Genomic DNA, 25,694 nt, shown 5'->3' with positions numbered 1-25,694 from the left:
CTGACCTTCCTATATATTTATCTTTATTCCCTATTAATAACATTGGGATCACTGACCTTCCTATATATTTATCTTTATTCCCTATTAATAACATTGGGATCACTGACCTTCCTATATATTTATCTTTATTCCCTATTAATAACATTGGGATCACTGGACCTTCCTATATATTTATCTTTATTCCCTATTAATAACATTGGGATCACTGGCCTTTCCATATATTTATCTTTATTCCCTATTAATAACATTGGGTTCCTATTAATAAACATTGGGATCACTGACCTTCCTAATATTTATCTGTATTCCCTATTAATAACATTGGGATCACTGACCTTCCTATATATTTATCTTTATTCCCTATTAATAACATTGGGAATCCACTGACCTTCCTATATATTTATCTTTATTCCCTATTAATAACATTGGGATCACTGAACCTTCCTATATATTTATCTTTATTCCCTATTAATAACATTGGGATCATGACCTTCCTATATATTTATCTTTATTCCCTATTAATAACATTGGGATCAACTGACCTTCCTATATATTTATCTTTATTCCCTATTAATAACATTGGGATCACTGACCTTTCCTATATATTTATCTTTATTCCCTATTAATAACATTGGGATCACTGACCTTCCTATATATTTATCTTTATTCCCTATTAATAACATTGGGATCACTGACCTTCCCTATATATTTATCTATTCCCTATTAATAACATTGGGATCACTGACCTTCCTATATATTTATCTTTTTATTCCCTATTAATAACATTGGGATCACTGACCTTCCTATATATTTATCTTTATTCCCTATTAATAACATTGGGATCACTGACCTTCCTATATATTTATCTTTATTCCCTATTAATAACATTGGGATCACTTGACCTTCCTATATATTTATCTTTATTCCCTATTAATAACATTGGATCACTGACCTTCCTATATATTTATGCTTTATTCCCTATTAATAACATTGGGATCACTGACCTTCCTATATATTTATCTTTATTCCCTATTAATAACATTGGATCACTGACCTTCTATATATTTATCTTTATCCCTATTAATAAACATTGGGATCACTGACCTTCCTATATATTTATCTTATTCCCTATTATAAACATTGGGATCACTGACCTTCCTATATATTTATCTTTATTCCTATTAATAACATTGGATGACTGACCCCTATATTTTTATCTTTATTCCCTATTAATAACATTGGGGATCCCTGACCTTCCTATATATTTATCTTATTCCCTATTAATAACATTGGGATCACTGACCTTCCTATATATTTATCTTTATTCCCTATTAATAACATTGGGATCACTGACCTTCCTATATATTTATCTTTATTCCCTATTAATAACATTGGGATCAACCATCATGTTTACGAGCCGGGGGGAACCCTATACACACATCTAGTAAGATCTTGTACTGAGCACCCACAACACCCACCCAGTTCCTCAGCACCCCCCGGGCATCTTCAAGTCTTTCTGGATGGGTTTTTTTTGCCTTCCTCTGGATCAACTGGCAGTTACGCAGTTACAAAAAAAAAACGAAGAGGTTGAACTTGATGGACATGTGTCTTTTTCAACCTTACTTTCTATGTTACTATGTTACTTACTATGTATGTATGAGTAAATTCCCTTATCCCTTAGATTGTAAGCTCTGCAGGACAAAGACCTCTTTCATCCTGTGTCTTTATATGTGCCCCATTTATCTCTTAGTGGGTCTGCGACTACATACAAGTGCCCCTATCATCTGGCCTTATCCAATACTCACTACCCTCCAACTCATACTCACTTTATACTCCACTCCTACTCACTCCCATCCCACTTATACTTACTCCACTCCCCCCTTCTACCGAGTCCTTACTCACATTTACTCACTCTGCTACTAATCTGTCCCAACTGAGAATGTGGGGTCCTAATGGGGGTGAGTCTTTGCTGGAGCAGACACTGTACGTAGCAGTGCAATCACCTTGCCCTAGACTATCACTCACCCAGGGGTAACTGCTATTAAAGTTATTTGGGTGAGACCCTCGAGCTATGGGGGGATCAGCATCCATGAGAGCAAAGCCTTGGGAGCTGTGAGTAGCCTGGGGGCCCCTGTGCCCATTCCTCTTGGGTAAGTAACACGTGTGACCCCCCATGAGCAATAGGCCCAGTGACCTGTGCATGTTTCAAGCCTGTGTGTGCCCATACATCTCCTGTGATACTGATGGGGTACATACATCTCCTGTGATACTGATGGGGTACATACATCTCCTGTGATACTGCTGGGGTTCTGGGGTACATACATCTCCTGTGATACTGATGGGGTACATACATCTCCTGTGATACTGATGGGGTACATACATCTCCTATGATACTGATGGGGTACATACATCTCCTGTGATACTGATGGGGTTCTGGGGTACATCTATCTCCTGTGATACTGATGGGGTACATACATCTCCTGTGATACTGATGGGGTACATACATCTCCTGTGATACTGATGGGGTACATACATCTCCTGTGATACTGATGGGGTACATACATCTCCTGTGATACTGATGGGGTACATACATCTCCTGTGATACTGATGGGGTACATACATCTCCTGTGATACTGATGGGGTACATACATCTCCTGTGATACTGATGGGGTACATACATCTCCTGTGATACTGATGGGGTACATACATCTCCTGTGATACTGATGGGGTACATACATCTCCTGTGATACTGATGGGGTACATATATCTCCTGTGATACTGATGGGGTACATACATCTCCTGTGATACTGATGGGGTACATACATCTCCTGTGATACTGATGGGGTACATATATCTCCTGTGATACTGATGGGGTTCCCCTGGAATAGAAATAAAACAGCAGTTGGGGCAGTGCAGCTCAGCCCAAGTTAACTCCCCCATTTCTTATAATAGAAGAGCCCACCCCCAGTCTCAGGCAGTGAGTAAAGACCACAGGGGGGGGAGTGGAATTTGTGGTTCCTCAATCAGCAGCTGAGAATTAATCACACAGATTAAACAGAGCAAAGCAAGTTCCACTTAACCCTCTCCCTGCCGGGGGCAGTGTCACATGCACTACACACTGACACACCCAGTATAACACTGACACACTCAGTATAACACTGACACACTCAGTATAACACTGACACACTCAGTATAACACTGACACACTCAGTATAACACTGACACACTCAGTATAAGGGCTCTTACTCATGAGCGTTTTTACCTGCGTTCCGTTTTTCGGCATTCAGCCGCAGGGGAGCGCAGGAATAGACGCATTTCATTATTTAAAATGGGGCTGTACTCACACAGACGCGTGTAGGCACCGAACGCAGGAAAAATGCAGCATGTTGCGTCTCAAGCTGCGTTCGGCGCCTACATGCGCCTGTGTGAGTACAGCCCCATTTTAAATAATGAAATGCGTCTATTCCTGCGCTTCCCTGCGGCTGAACGCCGAAAAACGGAACGCAGGGGAGCGCAGGTAAAAACGCTCATGAGTAAGAGCCCTTATACTGACACACTCTTTGTAACACACTCACCCGTTGTTTAACACTAATACTGACAATCATTTCTCAGTCACTCACTTTCATCTGATATCGTACCTACAGATTACTGTAATGCTCTCACCCTGGCAATTAACAAGTAGGGTAACTGATTAACAGAAAAGAACCCCCGTTTGTCAGTTAAGGGGGACATGATCACTATATATAAATATATAAGGGGGATATGATCACTATATATAAATATATAAGGGGGACATGATCACTATATATAATATATAAGGGGGATATGATCACCTATATATAAATATATAAGTGGGAATGATCACTATATATAAATATATAAGGGGATATCGGATTCACTATATATAAATATATAAGGGGGATATGATCACTTATATATAAATATATAAGGGGGATATGATCACTATATATAAATATATAAGGGGATATGATCATATATATAAATATATAAGGGGGATATGATCACTATATATAAATATATAAGGGGGATCATGATGCACGTATATATAAATATATAAGGGGGATATGATCACTATATATAAATATATAAGGGGGGATATGATCACTATATATAAATATATAAGGGGGATATGATCACTAATATAAAGGTATATAAGGGGGACATGAATCACTATAATATAAATATATAAGGGGGGATATGATACTATATATAAATTATTAAGGGGATAATGATCACTATATATAATATATAAGGGGTAATGATCACTATAATATAAATATATAAGGGATATGATCACTATATATAAATATATAAGGGGGATATGATCACTATAATATAAATATATAAAAGGATATGATCACTATATATAAATATATAAGGGGATATGATCACTATATATAAATATATAAGGGGATATGATCACTATATAAATATATAGGGGATATGATCACTAATATATAAATAATTAAGGGGAATATTGATCACTATATATAAATATATAAGGGGATATGATCACTATAATAGTAAGGGGATATGATCACTATAATATAAATATATACAGGGGATATGATCACTAAAATATAAGGGGGATATGATTCACTATAGTAAATATATAAGGGCATATGATCACTTATATAAATATATAAGGGGATATGATCACTATATATAAATATATAAGGGGATATGATCACTATATATAAATATATAAGAGGGATATGATCACTATATATAATATATAAGGGGGATATGATCACTATATATAAATATATAAGGGGGATATGATCACTATATATAAGGGGATATGATCACTATATATAAATATATAAAGGGGATATGATACTAAATATAAGGGGGATATGATCACTCATATATAAATATATAAGGGCATATGATCACTATATATAAATATATAAGGGGATATGATCACTAGATATAAATATATTAAGGGGATATGATCACTATATATAAATATATAAGGGGGATTATGACACTATATATAAATATATAAGGGGATATGATCACTATATACAAATATATAAGGGGATATGATCACTATATATAAATATATAAGGAGGATATGATCACTATATATAAATATATAAGGGACAGTAATAAAATAGAAAAATCCCCAATGTTTCTATATATCTGTAACCTTGTTATGAGCTAAGGGGGCCCAGTCTGAAGGTCAGTTAGGGGGAGATTTGGGGTGAGTGTTTATTTGTGCCCTGGGTACCCCTGGAACTATAGCAGGGTGACACCCCAATGTTTCTATATATCTGTAACCTTGTTATGAGCTAAGGGGGCCCAGTCTGAAGGTCAGTTATGGGGAGATTTGGGTGAGTGTTTATTTGTGCCCTGGGTACCCCTGGAACTATAGCAGGGTGACACCCCAATGTTTCTATATATCTGTAACCTTGTTATGAGCTAAGGGGGCCCAGTCTGAAGGTCAGTTAGGGGGAGATTTGGGGTGAGTGATTATTTGTACCCTGGGTACCCCTGGAACTATAGCAGGGTGACACCCCAATGTTTCTATATATCTGTAACCTTGTTATGAGCTAAGGGGGCCCAGTCTGAAGGTCAGTTAGGGGGAGATTTGGGGTGAGTGCTTATTTGTGCCCTGGGTACCCCTGGAACTATAGCAGGGTGACACCCCAATGTTTCTATATATCTGTAACCTTGTTATGAGCTAAGGGGGCCCAGTCTGAAGGTCAGTTAGGGGGAGATTTGGGGTGAGTGCTTATTTGTATCCTGGGTACCCCTGGAACTATAGCAGGGTGACACCCCAATGTTTCTATATATCTGTAACCTTGTTATGAGCTAAGGGGGCCCAGTCTGAAGGTCAGTTAGGGGGAGATTTGGGGTGAGAGCTTGTTTGTACCCTGGGTACCCCTGGAACTATAGCAGGGTGACACCCCAATGTTTCTATATATCTGTAACCTTGTTATGAGTTAAGGGGGCCCAGTCTGAAGGTCAGTTAGGGGGAGATTTGGGGTGAGTGTTTATTTGTACCCTGGTACCCCTGGAACTATAGCAGGGTGACACCCCAATGTTTCTATATATCTGTAACCTTGTTATGAGCTAAGGGGGCCCAGTCTGAAGGTCAGTTAGGGGGAGATTTGGGGTGAGTGTTTATTTGTACCCTGGGTACCCCTGGAACTATAGCAGGGTGACACCCCAATGTTTCTATATATCTGTAATCTTGTTATGAGCTAAGGGGGTCCAGTCTGAAGGTCAGTTATGGGGAGATTTGGGGTGAGTGTTTATTTGTACCCTGGGTACCCCTGGAACTATAGCAGGGTGACACCCCAATGTTTCTATATATCTGTAATCTTGTTATGAGCTAAGGCGGCCCAGTCTGAAGGTCAGTTATGGGGAGATTTGGGGTGAGTGTTTATTTGTACCCTGGGTACCCCTGGAACTATAGCAGGGTGACACCCCAATGTTTCTATATATCTGTAACCTTGTTATGAGCTAAGGGGGCCCAGTCTGAAGGCCAGTTAGGGGGAGATTTGGGGTGAGTGCTTATTTGTATCCTGGGTACCCCTGGAACTATAGCAGGCTGACACCCCAATGTTTCTATATATCTGTAACCTTGTTATGAGCTAAGGGGGCCCAGCATGAAGGTCAGTTAGGGGGAGATTTGGGGTGAGTGCTTATTTGTACCCTGGGTACCCCTGGAACTATAGCAGGGTGACACCCCAATGTTTCTATATATCTGTAACCTTGTTATGAGCTAAGGGGACCCAGTCTGAAGGTCAGTTAGGGGGAGATTTGGGGTGAGTGTTTATTGTACCCTGGGTACCCCTGGAACTATAGCAGGGTGACTTTTACCCCAATGTTTCTATATATCTGTAACCTTGTTATGAGCTAAGGGGGCCCAGTCTGAAGGCCAGTTAGGGAGAGATTTGGGTGTTTATTTGTACCCTGGGTACCCCAGGAACTATAGCAGGGTGTATGTATGTGTAATAAAGTAGGTGAATGGCGGGGGATGGGAGGTTGGGGTGGTTAAGTGGATTTGGGGTGATTATATACAGGTAGAGACACACACTGGCCGGGCCCCTGGCCCCCCTCTGTGCATTAATCAGATTGTTGGTTAATCCTCGGGGCGTGAGCAGTCATTGCACTGGGATTGTATTAACTCTCACACACACACACACACTATTGTTTGAGGCATTAGAAGGTTACACATTCCCACAAGTCTGGCTGGGGCAGAAGGAGGACAGGGGTGTGGGTTGTTATAGTTGTAATGTTTGGGGCAGATGGGGGTGCATGAGCTCAGTACTGGGGAGCAGCACATGGATATGGGTCAGGACCGGTACTGAATATAAAGGGAAATGTAGGGAAGACGTGTGTGAGGCCAGTGGAACCACAACTGTGTTTCAGAGAGACACAAACACTTGGGGAGACCAGTTATTGAGCGACACCCCCCACACAGGAGTATTTATCAACATTGGAGACAAACAGTGATCAGCAACCAATCAGATCTTTGCTTCAGTGAGACACACCGTCAGTCAGTCAGACACACCCTCAGTCAGTCAGTGAGACACGCCCTCAGTCAGTCAGACACACCCTCAGTCAGCCAGTGAGACACACAGTCAGTAAGACACACAGTCAGTCAGACACACCCTCAGTCAGTCAGTGAGACACGCCCTCAGTCAGTCAGACACACCCTCAGTCAGCCAGTGAGACACACAGTCAGTAAGACACACAGTCAGTCAGACACACCCTCAGTCAGTCAGTGAGACACGCCCTCAGTCAGTCAGACACACCCTCAGTCAGCCAGTGAGACACAGTCAGTAAGACACACAGTCAGTCAGACACACCCTCAGTCAGTCAGTGAGACACGCCCTCAGTCAGTCAGACACGCCCTCAGTCAGTCAGTGAGACACACAGTCAGTCAGTAAGACACACCCTCAGTCAGTGAGACACACTCTCACTCAGTCAGACACACCCTCAGTCAGTCAGTGAGACACGCCCTCAGTCAGCCAGTGAGACACACAGTCAGTAAGACACACAGTCAGTCAGACACACCCTCAGTCAGTCAGTAAGACACACAGTCAGTCAGACACACCCTCAGTCTGTCAGTGAGACACGCCCTCAGTCAGTCAGACACACCCTCAGTCAGTCAGTGAGACACGCCCTCAGTCAGTCAGTGAGACACGCCCTCAGTCAGTCAGACACACCCTCAGTCAGTCAGTGAGACACGCCCTCAGTCAGTCAGTGAGACACGCCCTCAGTCAGTAAGACACGCCCTCAGTCAGTCAGAAAGACACACAGTCAGTCAGACACACCCTCAGTCAGTCAGTGAGACACGCCCTCAGTCAGTCAGTCAGACACACCCTCAGTCAGTGAGACACGCCCTCAGTCAGTCAGTGAGACACGCACTCAGTCAGTCAGACACACCCTCAGTTAGTCAGTGAGACACACAGTCAGTCAGTAAGACACACCCTCAGTCAGTGAGACACACTCTCACTCAGTCAGACACACCCTCAGTCAGTTAGTGAGACACGCCCTGTCAGTGAGACACACCCTCAGTCAGTCAGTGAGACACACAGTCAGTTAGTGAGACACACAGTCAGTCAGTAAGACACGCCCTCAGTCACTCAGTGAGACACACCGTCAGTCAGTCAGACACACCCTCAGTCAGTCAGTGAGACACGCCCTCATTTAGTAACACACACCCTCAGTCTATTATTATTATGACATGCCCTCTATTAGTTATTTAATCAATAAGAGAGTGGAATGACGGGTTGCTATGGTTACCACAGCAGTGCACAGTTGCAAGTCTGTTGGTAAATAAAGGGCTGACGTGAGGGGAACGGGAATATGTGGCTTATATGAGCCAGAGCAGCCGGACACAACCAGTAGTCGCACCAGCACAGCACCCGCTGAGCATTAATTAATGTTATTCCGAGGATTATTGATCCGCAGGGAGTGCAGGGGGGGAATTCCATAGACCGGCCCAAACACGCCCAGCTCATGTGGCCCCTGGGATATATTCAGCAAGGGGCCACTAAGCATGCTGGGATACATTGATATTTTCTTACTGGTGTGTGGGGATGGAGGGCCACATCATTGCTCCCCAAATCCTGTTCCACAGGGAAAGAGAGAAAGTGTCAGGAAAGAGTTAAATAATTACCCCTGGGGTATGACTGTGGGGAAGGGGGGACAGGCGCCAGTAACAGGCAGGGGGGCAGCATGTGATGTGTTTACATGTCATTAGGGCTGAGTCCCACGCAGTGTCTCCTCATTCATGTTCTGCAGGAGGGAAGCACAAACACAGCAGCACTGGCACAACTACACATTGCTGAGCAACACGTGTGTATAGCCTGCGGAGCTGGGGAGTCTCATGTGGGGACACAGGCGGAGCAGGGGGAGTCTCATGTGGGGGAGCAGGGGATTCTCATGTGGGGGAGCAGGGGAGTCTCATGTGGGGACACAGGCTGAGCAGGGGGAGTCTCATGTGGGGGACACAGATGGAGCAGGGGAGTCTCATGTGGGGGAGCAAGGGAGTCTCGTGGGGGAGCAGGGGAATCTCATGTGGGGAGCAGGGGAGTCATGTGGGGACACAGGCGGAGCAGGGGGAGTCTCATGTGGGGGAGCAGGGGAGTCTCATGTGGGGACACAGGCGGAGCAGGGGGAGTCTCATGTGGGGGACACAGATGGAGCAGGGGAGTCTCATGTGGGGGAGCAGGGGAGTCTCATGTGGGGACACAGGCAGAGCAGGGGGAGTCTCATGTGGGGGAGCAGGGGAGTCTCATGTGGGGGAGCAGGGGAGTCTCATGTGGGGACACAGGCGGAGCAGGGGGAGTCTCATGTGGGGGACACAGATGGAGCAAGGGAGTCTCATGTGGGGGAGCAAGGGAGTCTCATATGGGGGAGCAGGGGAGTCTCGTGGGGGAGCAGGGGAGTCTCATGTGGGGACACAGGCGGAGCAGGGGGAGTCTCATGTGGGGGACACAGATGGAGCAGGGGAGTCTCATGTGGGGGAGCAAGAAAGTCTCATGTGGGGGAGCAGGGGAGTCTCATGTGGGGGAGCAGGGGAGTCTCATGTGGGGACACGGGGAGTCTCATGTGGGGGAGCAGGGGAGTCACATGTGGGGACACAGGCGGAGCAGGGGGGAGTCTCATGTGGGGGACACTGGCGGAGCAGGGTTAGGGTTACACTGCCCCCAAGCCAAGCCTGGATGTTCTACTTCACACAAGCTTCACACATACACCAGGAGATGCTACCTGCAAAAGATCCTTCACAAGTGTGGCATGGTGGCCCATAAAACATTACTCAAATCTTATTTCCTTGCCCTTTATCTCCCCCCCCCAGCCTGGACATCATCACTTGCACTCTCCTGCAGCCTGGACATCATCACTTGCACTCTCCTGCAGCCTGGCACCATCTATTGCAGTCTCCTCCAGCCTGGGAACCATCACTTGCAGTCTCCTCAAGCCTGGGCACCATCACTTGCAGTCTCCTGCAGCCTGGCAACATCACATGGAGTCTCCTGCAGCCTGGCACCATCACTTGCAGCCTCCTGCAGCCTGGCACCATCACTTGCAGTCTTCTCCATCCTGGGCACCATCACTTGCACTCTCCTGCAGCCTGGACATCATCACTTGCACTCTCCTGGAGCCTGGCACCATCTATTGCAGTCTCCTCCAGCCTGGGCACCATCACTTGCAGTCTCCTCAAGCCTGGGCACCATCACTTGCAGTCTCCTGCAGCCTGGCAACATCACATGGAGTCTCCTGCAGCCTGGCAACATCACATGAAGTCTCCTACAGCCTGGGCACCATCACTTGCAGTCTCCTCCAGCCTGGGCACCATCACTTGCAGTCTCCTGCAGCCTGGGCACCATCACTTGCAGTCTCCTGCAGCCTGGCAACATCACATGGAGTCTCCTGCAGCCTGGCACCATCACTTGCAGTCTTCTCCAGCCTGGGCACCATCACTTGCACTCTCCTGCAGCCTGGCACCATCAGTTGCCGCTCCTGCAGCCTGGCAACATCACTTACAGTCTCCTGCAGCCTGGCACCATCACTTACAGTCTCCTGCAGCCTGGCACCATCACTTACAGTCTCCTGCAGCCTGGCACCATCACTTACAGTCTCCTGCAGCCTGGCACCATCACTTACAGTCTCCTGCAGCCTGGCACCATCACTTGCAGTCTCCTGCAGCCTGACACCATCACTTGCAGTCTCCTGCAGCCTGGGCACCATCACTTGCAGTCTCCTGCAGCCTGGCACCATCACTTACAGTCTCCTGCAGCCTGGCACCATCACTTACAGTCTCCTGCAGCCTGGCACCATCACTTGCAGTCTCCTGCAGCCTGACACCATCACTTGCAGTCTCCTGCAGCCTGGGCACCATCACTTGCAGTCTCCTGCAGCCTGGGCACCATCACTTGCAGTCTCCTGCAGCCTGGCACCATCACTTGCAGTCTCCTGCAGCCTGGCACCATCACTTGCAGTCTCCTGCAGCCTGGGCACCATCACTTGCAGTCTCCGGCAGGGGGTACAGATTCACTCAGTCACTGTGCACGTGCCAGTTTGCATGGGTCTTGTTTTTGAGGGGCTGGGACCAATTGTTGTGCATAAAGTTGATATTAGCCCAATGAGTTCTGTATGTGTAACCTTAATGTAGTGACCCGTAGGTACCTCTTACTCACCCCATCTGTGTTACTACCCCTTGGCACAATCCTATGCTCATGCAGGGTAGCAAGTAGCCCCCCATTGTGTCTGTTTGCTATGGGACAGGCTACACAGAGAGGAGAGGGGAGGTTAAACACAAGGAAAGAGCATGTTTGGTCCAGGCACAGGGGATTGTGGGAGATTAGAGAGAGTAACACAAGATGATTCATAGACAATCTGACCCAATGTCCCTGGCACCATTCCTGGGGGGCAATATGTACTCATCCTACACAGACAATGGGTGCAGTGTGGCCCCTCCAAGGGATTAGTTCCGACCTGCAGGAGCCCATGTGTGTGAGCCACATTCCTGCCATGCTAAAGCCTACGGACCAAAGCCACTGCCAGCCAATTAGAGACGTCAGCTAACGACATGGGACCAGGAATTCAGAATATGTTAGTAAGCCTGTCACATGATCCAGGGGTGTATATGTTTATTAATATCCTTATTTCTACTGCATCACTAATTACACCCACCTCTGTATCACTATATATTACTGTATACTGAGTAGTACAACTATATCTCTCCCCCGACTATAACTATATACTGAGTAGTACAACTATATCTCTCCCCCGACTATAACTATATACTGAGTAGTACAACTATATCTCTCCCCTGACTATAACTATATACTGAGTAGTACAACTATATCTCTCCCCTGACTATAACTATATACTGAGTAGTACAACTATATCTCTCCCCTGACTATAACTATATACTGAGTGGTACAACTATATCTCTCCCCCGACTATAACTATATACTGAGTGGTACAACTATATCTCTCCCCCGACTATAACTATATACTGAGTGGTACAACTATATCTCTCCCCTGACTATAACTATATACTGAGTGGTACAACTATATCTCTCCCCTGACTATAACTATATACTGAGTGGTACAACTATATCTCTCCCCTGACTATAACTATATACTGAGTGGTACAACTATATCTCTCCCCCGACTATAACTATATACTGAGTGGTACAACTATATCTCTCCCCTGACTATAACTATATACTGAGTAGTACAACTATATCTCTCCCCCGACTATACCTATATACTGAGTAGTACAACTATATCTCTCCCCTGACTATAACTATATACTGAGTGGTACAACTATATCTCTCCCCTGACTATAACTATATACTGAGTGGTACAACTATATCTCTCCCCTGACTATAACTATATACTGAGTGGTACAACTATATAACTATATATATATATATATAGTCGGGGGAGAGATATAGTTGTACTACTCAGTATATAGTTATAGTCAGGGGAGAGATATAGTTGTACCACTCAGTATATAGTTATAGTCAGGGGAGAGATATAGTTGTACCACTCAGTATATAGTCAGGGGAGAGATATAGTTGTACCACTCAGTATATAGTGGTGGGAGAGATATAGTTGTACCACTCAGTATATAGTTATAGTCAGGGGAGAGATATAGTTGTACCACTCAGTATATAGTGGTGGGAGAGTTATAGTTGTACTATTCAGATGTTTGTGAGGGAAAGTGACAGAGAGAAGTGGCAGTTTCCCAGTAGGACAGTGTCAGTCAGTAATAATCACCTCACTAAGTCCTGTCACATTATAGGGGTAACTGAGTGGAAATGAGACTCTCACGGAATATAATTTCAGTCTCACAGACAATTACTCACACGTAACGGGAAAGTTCTGCTTCAGGGCTATGACCCACATGAATATTTATATGAAATGGACTGTACCAAATCCCGCCGTACTGACAAGTCTATATTTCAGCTTCTCCCTCTCATAACAATGGGCACGACTTAACAAGAAATACAGTTTTTGTAAAGCTGAAATTTGTGCCTCCCAGTCCTGGCAATTCACGGTTTTACACTAATACCTTTGCTTTTATATCCCCAGTCATAGAAATACATTGGTACGGTCCAGGATGGGCGTTCTCACACTAAACTATAGAACTGCAAAAATAACCTCTTCCGTCAGGTGCTTAATAGCCAATCAGCGAGGCGTATGTGGGCGGGGTATTTCGGTCCCTCCTTGCTAAAGGATTGTTTGGGCAAAACACCGAGCTCACGTGAGGGACGAGAGCTCAGAGACGCTCTTATACGAGCTGAGCCAATCAATTTGTTTAAATTGTTAAACGGGCGGAGAAAGATTTTTCAGGACATGTGAGTGGCTGCTTAGTAAGACTGACGGTCCAGGCGACCAATGTATTTTTGATCCCTCACAGCAGGTACAGTGTACGAGTGTGACAGGGCGAGAGTGCGAGGAGTTGTTTTGTTAGTGCTGCTGTGGCCGGAGCTGTCGGACTGCACTTACTTAGCGCTGTGAATAGGGGTAGAAGTAAGTGTGTGGTGCTGTAACATACAAGTGTGAGTGTGTCACTGAGTGCAGGACAGTTGGGGACAGACGAGTCGGGCTGTGGAGTAATGACATAGTTGTGCAACAGACACTTGTATTACTTGTATGTGACTTGCACTTGTCTCAGTCAGTGGCACACAAGTGTGTGTGTGTGTTATTGTACAGCACAAGCCTCTCACTTCTATAGCTGAGTGTGTGTGAGTGTGTGATTGTGTCAGGCCTCACTTGTGTCAGGCCTCACTTCTATACGTGTGTGTGTGTGTCAGGCCTCACTTGTGTGTGTGTGTGTTATTGTACAGCACAAGCCTCTCACTTCTATAGCTGAGTGTGTGTGAGTGTGTGATTGTGTCAGGCCTCACTTGTGTGAGTGTGTCCCTCACTTGTGTGTGTGTGTGTGTCAGGCCTCACTTCTATACGTGTGTGTCAGGCCTCACTTGTGTGAGTGTGTGTTATTGTACAGCACAAGCCTCTCACTTCTATAGCTGAGTGTGTGTGATTGTGTCAGGCCTCACTTGTGTGAGTGTGTCAGGCCTCACTTGTGTGAGTGTGTCAGGCCTCACTTGTGTGAGTGTGTCAGGCCTCACTTCTATACGTGTGTGTCAGGCCTCACTTGTGTGAGTGTGTCAGGCCTCACTTGTGTGAGTGTGTGTGTGTGTTATTGTACAGCACAAGCCTCTCACTTCTATAGCTGAGTGTGTGTGAGTGTGATTGTGTCAGGCCTCACTTGTGTGTGTGTGTCAGGCCTCACTTGTGTGAGTGTGTCAGGCCTCACTTGTGTGAGTGTGTCAGGCCTCACTTCTATACGTGTGTGTGTCAGGCCTCACTTGTGTGAGTGTGTCAGGCCTCACTTCTATACGTGTGTGTGTCAGGCCTCACTTGTGTGAGTGTGTCAGGCCTCACTTGTGTGAGTGTGTGTGTGTCAGGCCTCACTTGTGTGAGTGTGTCAGGCCTCACTTGTGTGAGTGTGTGTGTGTCAGGCCTCACAGACTAGCACACGACCTAGTGAGGCAAATAGGAGTGTCTGAGTCACTAGTGTGTAAGGGAAGGGCACGGATACTGTCTGTAATCTCTCTCAGAGCAGCACTGTTATCTGTGACTGGGTAAAGTGTGTAAGAGTCTGTGTATATAGTGTACAAGTGAGAAACTGAGAATAAGTGTGTTAGAGTTTGTGTATATATAGTGTACAAGTGAGAAACTGAGAATAAGTGTGTAAGAGTCTGTATATATAGTGTACTAGGGAGAAACTGAGAATAAGTGTGTAAGAGTCAGGATATATAGTGTACAAGTGAGAAACTGAGGGTAAGAGTCTGGATATATAGTGTACAAGTGAGAAACTGAGAATAAGTGTGTAAGAGTCTGTGTATATATAGTGTACAAGTGAGAAACTGAGAATAAGTGTGTAAGAGTCTTTATATATTGTGTACAAGTGACAAACCGAGGGTAAGTGTGTAAGAGTCAGGATATATAGTGTACAAGTGAGAAACTGGGAATAAGTGTGCAAGAGTCAGGATATATAGTGTACAAGTGAGAAACTGAGAATAAGTGTGCAAGAGTCAGGATATATAGTGTACAAGTGAGAAACTGAGAATAAGTTTGTAAGAGTTCAGCAAATATTTGTACAAGTATGACAAACCCGAGGGTAAGTGTGAAGAGCCAAGGATTTATTTTATGTACATACGTGAGATAACTCGAGAAAGTCAAGTGTGTAAGAGTCAGCGATAATATAGTGTACAATGAGGAAACGTGAAATGAAATGTGTAAGATGTCAGATAATAGTATCGTACAAATCAGTGGCCAGAAACTGAGATCAAGCGTGTAAGAGTTCAGCCGATATATAGGGGACATAGTTTGAGCAAACAAGCCTGAGAATCAAATGTGTAAGAGTTCAGGATATAATAGTGTACAAGTGAGAAACTGAGAATAAGTGGTATAAGAGTCGAGGATACAATTAGACTGTACAAGTTGGAGAAACTTGAGAATAAGTGTGTAAGCAGTCAGGATAAAATAAGTATGACAAGGTGAGAACTGAGAATAAGTGTTGTAAGCCAGTCGGCGCATAAAAGAGAGCAGACGTGCCTACGAGTGTTATTATCCGTGAGTGCCGGTGTTGAAAACGTGAAAGGTGCACCATGAAGCACACGTATTGGGCCAGAGGACCTGCTCTCAGGTTGGAGTAAAGACGTCAGTCCAGCCAGGCCCAGGAAGTGTAGTGATCAACATTTGCGCGGGCCAGTGAAGGGCCATCCCCTTTGAAGTTAAGGCTATATTTAGAAGGAAAGGGTGACGTGTGCCGTTCAGCTGGATGAAACAAAATACAGTTAGCGTGGGGGTGATATGTGGAGACGTCGTTTTACCATCTCTAGTCTGGGACCGTCTCAACATTCATCACATAACTACCATGAGCTACTTGAATTTGTCACCCCCCAAAAGCCAACTGAATCAGGAAGCTGGCCTGAGTGAAATGTCCTTACCTGTGAGATGGACAAAAATCCAGCATGGCAACCAACCCGGTGAGTTGTGCAAAACACAGTGGTGACTTAAAGGGGACAGTGATCCCCTTGTGATGCAACATCGGAGTGCAATGAATAGGTTGCTGTGATCATTAAAAGGCGGACCAGTATCCCCTTCGTTATCAACATTGAGTGGCAATGAATAGTTTGGCTGAATCATAAAGGGGACAGTGTATCCTCCCTTGTTGCAACCATGAGGCTTGTGTCTGATTCATTAAGAGGGACAGTACTCCCCCCCTTGCTTGCAACAGGGGAGTGCAATGAATAGGCCTTCGTGCTGATCATTAAAACGGGACCAGTATCCCCTTGTTACAACATAAGTGCAATGAATAGGCTGTGCTCGATCATTAAAGGGACGCAGTATCCCCCTTAGTGCATACAGTGAGTGCACGATGAAATAAGGCTTTGTGTGATCATTTTAAAGGAACATTATCCCCCTTGCATTATGCAACCTATCGCGAGAGTGCACATAGACTAGGTTGTGTGATCATTAAAGTGGACAGTATCTCCCTTGTGGCAATCATCGGACGCCTGCATATGAATAGGGCTTGATGCTGATCATAAAGGGAGACAGCTCATCCCCCTTTCGCTACACAAAATGATAGTTGGAGCGAATGAACTTAGAGCTACCTGTGTCACACCTGATCATTATATGGAGGGACAGTACCCCCTTGGTGGCAACATGAATGCAATGAATAGGGCTTGTGCTATCATTAAAGGACAGTACCCCCCTTGTGCAACATTCCGAGAGCAGATGAACCTAGGCTTGTGCTGCATATTTAAAAGGGACAGTAACCCCTCTGTTGCAACATAGTGATGTGCCAATGAATTAGGCTTTGTGCTTGGATCACCTTTAAGGGACAGAGTATCCTCCCCTTGTGCAAACATGAGGCACATGACATAGGCGTTGATGCTGAATCAGTTAAAGGACGATACCCCCCTTGTGCAACCGATGACGGTTGCAATCGAACTAGCTTGTCGCTGAATCATTAAAGGGACCCAGTAATCCGTCTTGCCTGCAACATGAGTAGCATAGAATACGGCTCTGTCTGCTGAATTATCTAAAGAGAACAGTCCGTCGTTGTGGCAACATTAGGTAATGAATAGGCATCTGGCTGGAATCATTAAAGGGCATACCCCCCCTTGTGCAACACTTGCGAAGTGCAAATAGGGGCCTTGTGCTGACATTTAAAGGGGACAGTATCCTCCTTGTGCAACATAGTGACGATGAATAGGCTTGGTCCCTTTGAATCATTAAAGGGACTAGTATCCGTCCTTGAGGTAGCCCAACATGAGCTCACATGACTAGGCTATGCTCGCGCTTGCATGACTTTCAAAGCGGCACAAGTATCTTCCCCCTTGCTGCAAACATTGAGTGTACACATGAAAATAGCTTGTGCTGATCATGTTAAAGCGGGCGCAGTAATCCTTCTTGCCGTGCCACACATTAGTGTAATGAATTAGGCTCTGTGCTGACACCTCACATTAAAGGGCACAGTATCCCCTTGTGCAAAACATGAGTGCAATGAGTAGGCTTGGTCGCTGATCATTACCAAGGACAGTTATCCCCCTTGTGGCAACTAATGAGTGCAATGAATAGGCTTGGTTGCTTGATTTCATTTTTAAAGGACGACAGTTATCCCCTTGTGCAACAGGAGTGTAATTAGATAGGCCTTGTGCTGATCCATTAAAGGGCAGTATCCGTCTTGTGCACACCAATAGTGCAATGAATAGGCTTTGTGCTGACTGTCCATTAAAGGGACAAGATTCCCTGTGAACAATGAGTGTAATGAATAGGGCTTGTGTCTTGATCATTAAAAGGGGCAGCGTATCCTTCTTGTGCAACCGACATTATGTAGATGCAAGTAGGCTTGTGCTGATCATTAAAGGGACAGTATTCCCCCTTGTGCAAACAGTCGAGCTCGCAATGAGTTGGCTTGGCCTTATTCAATATTAAAGACAACTTATTCCCACTCCTGACTAACATTCAGTGTAATGAATAGGCTTGTCTTTGCTTGATCATTAAAGGGGACAGTACCCCCCCTTGCTGGCAAACAATGAGTGCAATAGAGGCTTGTCCTTGATCATTAACAACGGGAACAAGTATCCCCCCATTGTGGCAAACATTAAGTGAAATGAATAGGCTTGTGCTGATCATTAAACAGGTACAGTAATACCCCTTGTGCAACATGAGTGCAATTGAAATAGGGCTGTAGCTGATCATTACACAAGGACAGTATCCGGTCTTTGTGCAACATGAATGCAATGAAGAGGCTGTGCTGGATGATTAAAGGGACAGTTATCCGCTCTCGTGCAACTGAGTGCAATGATAGGCTTAGTGCTTGATGATATAAGCGGACAGGTATTCCCCTCTGTGCAACATGAGCTGCAATGAATAATAGGCTTCTTGCTTATCATTAAAGGTGACCAGTATCCCTCTTGTGCAAAATCTATGAGTGCTAATGAGTAGCTGTGGGCCTACATTTAAAGGACAGTATCCCCTTTGTGCAACATTGAGTGCATGGAATATGCGTTGGTGTGCTGATCATTATAAGAACAGTCAAATCCCCTGTGTGCAAAACATGAAGTGCATCTATTGCAATTAGGCTTTGACTCATCATTAAAGGGACATATATCCCCCCTTGTTGCAACACTGAGTGCATGGAAACTTTAGGCTTGTAGCTAGATCCTTTAAAGGGACAGTTTATCCCCCTTGTGGCAACATGAGTGGCAATCGACATGGGCTCCTGTGCTGATCATTAAAGCGGACCACTGTATTCCCCCGTGGCAACATGAAGCACTCATTACATGAAGATAGGCTTCAGTCTGCTCTGATCATTAAAGGGACAGTATCCCCTTGTGCAAACAACTTGAGTGCCAATGACATATAGTCTTGTGTCGATCATTCAAAGGGACAGATTATACCCCCCTTGTGCAACCATGAGTGCATGAATAGGCTTTGCTGATCATTAAACGGACAGTATTCACCGTCTTTATGCAACATGAATCGCCAATGAAAGCTTGCTGATGAATTAAAGGGACAGTATCCGTCTTGCTGCAAACATGAGTGCAATGCAATAAGGCTTGTGGCCTGATGACTTTAAAAGCACCAGTACTCCCCCTTGCTGCACTATGAAGTTGTGCCAAATGATATTAGGCTGTGCTGATCATTAAACGCGACAGTATCCCTCCTATGTGGCAAATATGAGCTGCAATGAAGTAGGCTTGTGCTGAATACATCAAAGGGACTACGTTATCCCCTTTGTGCAACGAAGTGCAATGGAATAGGCTTGTGCTGATCATAAAGGAACCAGTATCCCCCTTGTGCAACAATTCTCGAGTGCAATAACTAGGCTTCTGCTGATCATTAAAAGGATACATTATCCCCCTTGTGCAACATGAGTGCATAGATAGCTTGTTGCATGCACTCCTTCCAAAGGTGACCGAGGTACTACCCCCTTGCTGGCAAGCATGGAGTCTACTACGACGAAAGGGGCTTGTGCTGATCATTAAAGGGGGGACCAGTATCCCCCTTGTGCAACAATGCGAATCAATGAATAAGCCTTGTGCTGATTCATTAACATAGGACAGTATATCCCCCTTGTGCGGACATTTGAAAGCGCAATTGAGTCAGGCTTGTGCTGAATCATTTAAAGGGACATGTTCCCCCTATGTGCAACATGATTGGCAATGCAGCTAGCGGCTTGTGCTGATCATTAAGAGACAGATTCCCCCTTGCCCTGCAACATGGAATGCCAAATGAAGTAGGCTTGTGCTTATCATTATAAAAAGGTCAACATGAGTGCATCTTCACTTAAATCTGGATGGAAAGAGCAGGCAGCACTGATTCTGTCCTTGGCGAGCTAACCAAGACGGGCTCGTTACCTCCAAGTGGCGAAGAGCAAACCCTACGTACTTTCCCGTATGCACGAAACAAGAAAGCACCGTCTTATTCTGTGCTGACCACCAGGACAAGGGTCCTTCTTTACATATTTCTTGGTGAACAGCTGAATGGACTCTTACATCTCTATTGCAGTGCTGTCCAAACTTCTTATCATCGCGTAACCGAGGGCCGAATTGTTTCCCAATCTACAACTGGTGGAGGCCGTATATAGGCAAGAAGCATTTTAAGCCACTCCTGTTTTATAGGACACACACCCCACTTTAAACCACACCACCACTGAACCGCAAGGACCACTGCTCCACATAATAGCCACACCAAAAAAATCCAAATCGGTGGCGCCCGCTCGCCCCATGCCAGATCAAGAGGCCCAGGAACTAGGGTAGTGGCAGAGTAGGCGCCTTTCTAGGACGCCATCAAATTGACGGGGCGCACTTTTCAAGCGTTTTTTAACACATTAGTTTCAGTAATGATGGTCACCCAGTGCCCGACGTTGTCGGTGAATCCATCTCCTTCCCCTTTCTCACCTCTTGCCGGGCAAGTCAATGCGGCTCGCCTCTGTCCGGGTGACAGTCGAGATTTGTGTATACGAGTCTATGACATCACACTGCATGTTGCTTGCGAGGACAGAGAGGCAGAGAGCTGGGGGCTGCTTGGTGGACTCTCTGCATGCTCTCACACCTTGCACATTACACTGAACTCAAGACCTTTATCCTTATTAAACTTGTAAAAGTGTGAAGCTCCTGCTGGACGCATCGAGCCCACGTACAGATTATTGCGGAGCTCCAGTCATATCTTGCTCGCTGGGCCTGGCCAACAACGGCTATCATAAATTACTTGGGGACACACGTCATGCATGGGATTCATTTGGCTGCTGCTGACACATGGTAAAAATCCGTGTGGCCAATATGAATCGCGCTGCTGGAGGCTCGTATGCATGAGAGCTGCTTGAGCCATTGCTTGTAACAGGGGGCGCAGTAATATTAAATTGAACAAAAGTCTTGACCACATTTTCTTGCTCTCCTTTAATTTTAAATACTCCACATCGTAAGTAGAAATGTAATGCAGGACAGCGGGCGGTACCACGATTAAAGCTCTTGGCCTAGCCTAAACTAACCTCTGTGTACTGCTCCTGCAGGTGGATTGTCACTCACTACTGGGACAAAACAAGCGTAAATCAATAGAGATATAAATCCAATGGCCTTCCTCCTCCCCTGTGATATAAATGACAGATACCCCAGCATTATTTGATTTAAAAACCTTAGGGAACTAACCAATCATTTCAAATTGCTAACAAAAGCCCCCAGAACAAATACAAAGTATGAGAAGCACACAGGAGCACTAGGAGAACAGCGAGAAAGAGCCAGGACGACCAGGGAACTTCTCAGTCTAATGATTCGTTACTACATACAGTCACCACAGTGCTGGAGCCCATATGTCCATTTTGTTATAAAGTGTGAAAACAGCTACTGTGAAATAACAATCTGTGGCAGTCAGTTTCAGTCTGTTCTTCCAGGTAAGAACGTACCCAGGCTTTGAGTAAGATTAGAAACAACGCTTCAGAGGCCGGCTCAGGCCTCCTGGAAAACAACAGGGCTTATAGATAAAACAACTAGCAGGTCTCAAGTTAGAACACAGTTACAGGGGCTTAGATATAAAAATCCAATAGTGTGTCTCAACGAATGAACAGTACAGGCTTTAGGTATAGAAACCAAATAGAGGGTCTCAGCTTAAAGCTAGTTATCAAGGGGCCTTCCTAGGATCATAAAACCAAAGAGCGGTTCTTTCACGCTTAGAACAGTATAAGGGGGCATTCTAGATAGAACACAATAAAGAAGGCGACGTCTCAGTAGAACAGTAACAGGGGCTTTAGATAGAAAACCAAAGAGAGGTAGTCTCATGTAAAACAAGTATCAGGCTATCTAGGTAATCAAACCAATAAGGGGTCCTCAGTAGAACCAGTAACAGGGGGCTTTACGATCAGCAACACAATAGAGGTGTCATCAGGCTATGAAACAGTACAGGGGTTTAGGATAGAAACAAGTGAGGTCTCAGGGTAAAAACAGTACAGGGGCCTTAGGGATTCGTTCGCGAACAATAAGAGGCGAGTCTTCAGGTCTTTAGACACATAACAGGGCTTTAAGATAGAAAACAATAAGAGGGTCTCAGTAGCATCACCATACAACAGCGGGCTTGCGTTAGAGATAGCAAACATATCAGAGCTTCTCGCGGGGCTACAACGAGTACAGGGCTTTTAGTGGACTAAAACAATAGAAGTGGTCTCGAAGCGGTAGAAACCAGTACCAGGCTTTTAAGGATAGAAACCACATAGAGGTCCGACATTAGTAACCAGTTACCAGGGGACTGTACCCTTGATAAGAAACAATAAAAGGGCGTCTCGGCATTAGACACAGTACAGGGCGCTTAGGATGAGAAACAATAGAGGGGTCTCGGTCACGAAGACTAGTACAGGGCGGCTTTAGAGATAGAAAACACATTATGAGGGGAGTCTCGGAATATTGTAGAACAGATACAGGCTTTTAGCGATAGAAACAATAGAGGTCTCGAGTAGAACAGTACAGGGCTTAGTTGGATAGAAACTAAAACTTTAAGCGGTCTTCGGCCTTTTCTAGAACACATTACAGTCGCTTTTAGACTTAGGAATACAATTAGAGGAGCTGAGTCCATTCAGAGAACATACAGGGACTTATAGGATAGAGAACAATAAGGAGCAGCTCTCAGATAGAACAGTTACTGGGGCTCTAGGATAGACAACAATAGCAGGGGTCCCAGTGTAGAACAGTTACAGGGCATTCACCTTAGCGGATAACTCAACCAAATAAGGGGTCTCAGGTCAGAACAGTTAACAGGGGCTTAGGATAGAAGCAATAGAGGGTCTCAGTAAAACCAGTTACAGGGGCTTTTAGGATTAGAAACAATAGAAGGCGGTCTCCGGGTACAAGAAAAACACATCTACAGGCCTTCAGGATAGATACACAAAGAAGGGCGTGTCGACTCGGTACATCAGAACACAGTTATCAGGGGCCTTCAGCGATAGAAAAGAACTAATAGACGGCGGCTCCTCGCTTAGAAACAGTTAACAGGGCTTTAGGATAAAAAACAATAGGAGGTATGGTCTTCGCAGAGATCCTACCTCTAGAACAACTAGGGCTCGTTATAGATAAGCATATAGCACACAAGCTAGAGCTGGGTTCTACGTCGATGCACTCTCTGCGAATTCTTCCGATAGAAACATGTACCAGGCTTATAGATAGAAACAACCGTAGAGTTTTCTCGGTAGTCTTGTAAGAACAGTACAGGGGCTTAAGGATTAAAAACAATAGGGTCTCTAGGTAGAACCAGTACACGAGCTTCTTAGCGGATAGAAACAACAAGAGGGGTCTCGAGGCTTATAGAACTAAGTAAAACAGCGGCTTTAGAATAGAAACAACTAGAGAGCATCCCGCGGAAACATTCTTAGAACAGGTACAAGGCTTTAGATAGAAACAAGAGGGTCTTGGGCCATCATAGCAACAGTACGAGCGCGGCTATTAGATAGAAACCATAGGAGGGGTCGTCGGTTAGCCTAAAACAAGTACAGGGGCTTTAAATAGAACTCAATAAAGAGCCGTCATCGGGCTACTAAAACCAGCTAACATGGGCTTTAGATAGAAACAAATAGAGGGTTCTCGGCAATCCCTAGAAACAGTATACAGGGGCGTTTAGGATAGAAAACAATAGAGGTCTCAGGTTAGAACCAGTTACAGGCTTTAGGATATAAACCAATAGGGCGTCTCGGGAGATCATACACGGCTTTAGGACTTAGAAACCGACAAAACTAGAGCATGGTCTCGGTAGAAAACAGTTTACCAGGCTTTAGCCATAAAAAACAATAGATTGGTCTCGGGTATCGAATTTAGAACAGCTGACAGCGGGCTTATAGGATAGAAAAAGACAATAGAGGTCTCGAGGCTTACAACCAGACTCACCATCGCGGTGCTTACCAGGCTAGAACAATCTAGAAGGTGTCATTCGCGAGTTCCATCAGCTGAAACCAGCTACAGGGCTTAAGCGTCGGTAGAACCAATAAGGGGTATCTCCAAGATTAGACTAAAAAACAGTACAGGGCTTTAGCCTACTGTAAAAAACAATAAGTAAGCACGTCATCAAACGGACTTATTAGAACAGATACAGGGGCTTTAGGACTAGAAAACAATACGAGGGTTCTCAGTGCGTATAACGCGTCACAGGGCTTTCCTAAATACAAACAAATAGAGCTGGCTTCTCAATTGGGGTACCGCTTCGATAGCAAACCAGTACACGCGGGCTGTATAAGTGATAGAAACCAATAAGGGGTCTCAGGCTAAACTAAACTAATACAGGGCTTTAGCCATTCAGTAATACAATAGACAAGGGGTCTCAGGTAGATAAACCATGTACAGGAGGCTTCTAGCACATCTAAATAACAGCATAGAGAGTGGGGTCTCTCAGGGCTTAGAACCCAGTACGCAGGGTTTTTGGATGTAAAACTAATTAGCGCAGGTCTCAGGTCTAGTCACAGCCTAACACGAGGCTCTTAGAGGTATAAACAATAGAGGATCCTCTCAGGTACCCTCCTAGAACAGTTACCAGGGGCTATTAGGATATAAACAATATAAGAGCACGGATCTCAATGATCCGTAGAACGTTACAGGCGCCTTTAGCGAATTCACGACAAACAAATTAGCTCCTAGATATATGGACTGCCTCAGGCTAATCATCGCATAGAACCTACATACAGGAGCTTCTAGGATAAGACAAAGCAATCAGTAGGAGATTCCTCAGGAGAAACCAGTACAGGGCTTTAGACTACGAAAACAATTACTAGAGGGGTCTCAGTAGCAAACCAGTACAGGGCCTTTTTACAGGTAGAGATACATACCAAGTAGAGGGTCTCATGCCGAATAACCTCCTAAGAACACAGATGAACAAGGGGCATTACATAGAAACAACACACAATCAGTGTAGGAGTCTCAGGTCCACGACATCTTAAGAACAGTAACAGAGCGAGGCTCATAGGATAAAACAATAGAGAGGTCTACAGTAGATATACAGTACCAGGATGAGCCTTTGTTCAGCGCATAGAAACAACTAAAAGCTCAGTGGTACGGTCTACTCCAGAGTTCTCTATACAACAGTTACAGGCCTTCTAGCTAGCCGAGATAGACGAACAATATAGATGCCGTCCTCAAAGT

This window comes from Xenopus laevis, chromosome 6L (genome assembly GCF_017654675.1).
Source record: "Xenopus laevis strain J_2021 chromosome 6L, Xenopus_laevis_v10.1, whole genome shotgun sequence".
NCBI lineage: Eukaryota > Metazoa > Chordata > Amphibia > Anura > Pipidae > Xenopus > Xenopus laevis.
Note: the sequence above shows the minus strand (reverse complement) of the source record.